A 1,588-nucleotide genomic window follows, 5' to 3' on the forward strand; every position below is an offset into this window, starting at 1 on the left:
AGTCAGTAGTGATATAAACCAGTTTAAAATAAAACTCAAAAAATAAATTTTAAATAAGTAAAAGAATGAAGAAAATGCAATTAACCCAAGACAGCAGTCAAAGTGATGTTTATTTTCCTTTGCAAAATAGTAAATCTAAACATAGTTTTAGTCGAATGTGAGAAAAGTTGAAACCATTGTATACGTTTTTCTTGTTTAAATTTAGATGACGAGGAAATGATTAAGATGTAAACCTGAGGGGGTCGGGCTAAATAAATACATACTTCTGCCTACTCCTTTTCAAACAACTGCATGGAATGATATTATGAAATGTTGGTGAATGTATATGTTTGAAATAAAAATGAACTGAACTGAAGGTGTCATCCACATACCTAAACTAATGACTTGGTGATGTTCCAGGGTAGGATAACAAAGCCCTCTTTTCCGTTTTTTCCATGTACAAGTTGGCCACAATGGGTGAAACTGGGGAACCCATGGCACACCCATTTTTCTGTCTGTAGTACTGACCCTTGCATGTGAAATAGGTGGAATGAAGACACAAACACATTTGGTCGGTCCTGAGAGTGGTCCTGTTGCTGAGGTTGGGGTCCTGTAATCTCCCATGAACCACCTCCAACGTTTTAGTGACTGTTTCCCCAGATGAAACAATCAGACCATTGTTTCATCTGGGGAAACAGGCAGTTAGCCGAGACTGAAGAAGTCATTTGGATGAGTGGCGAAATGTTTCTCCCGCTGAAAATGCTGAGTCCAGAATCAACTTTTTGGATAATATTAGCGTTATTATCTTTTTTAAAATCTGAAATCATTTTGGTGTTTCAGGAGAATCTGAGTTCTCACAGTGACCTTTCTGCCAGCAGCGACAGCCTGTCTGAAAACAAGGTGAGGCCCTGTAGCTGCTGTAGTGGCAGCAGAGATAATGTTATCTGGAATTACAGTGTACACATACAGCTCAGTGGTATATTTACCTGCAAAATTAGTTGTCTGACTTTGGGTAGAATAACCGAGCATGAGCATGCTGTTCGTGTCTGTTTCAGGAAAAAAACCAATGGTACAGTGGGATGTTAAAGAAGAGGTGGAAACCAACAGAAAGTCTTCAAACTGGTCAGGTAGAATCATCAAAAATACACATAAAACATACCAGATTATATGCACATGTATTGCGTAACTAGTCACACAAAAGACATAAGCTCGCATGATTAGGTTACTGCTTCCATCACCTGATAATCAAATTGCACGCTCTTATTTTTTGGGCAGGACAATAAAGCAGACAGTAATTCTGAAGACCTAGAAGAAGAGGAGAAAACATCAGAGATGTCTCATGTAAGTTTTCTTATCTTTAGCAAATGAGGAAATTCTCTTGCACAAGAGGATAGAGGCCAAGGGAGGGAGTTAGACAAGCTGCCATGGAGTTGTTTTTGTTCGGAACCTCTAATTTTGTACATGCGTTTAGATCATCAATATCAATTCTCTTGTGTTTGTGGAAAGATGGAGATGTGTGGTCATCATCATGTTTTATCTAATCTATCTTAGGAAAAGGGAAGCTACTTGTTTGGTTTCCTTAAAAAGCCAAAAAAACCAGCCGCTGAGA

This window comes from Pundamilia nyererei, unplaced genomic scaffold (genome assembly GCF_000239375.1).
Source record: "Pundamilia nyererei isolate P.nyererei 1_Seehausen unplaced genomic scaffold, PunNye1.0 scaffold00031, whole genome shotgun sequence".
NCBI classification, from domain to species: domain Eukaryota; kingdom Metazoa; phylum Chordata; class Actinopteri; order Cichliformes; family Cichlidae; genus Pundamilia; species Pundamilia nyererei.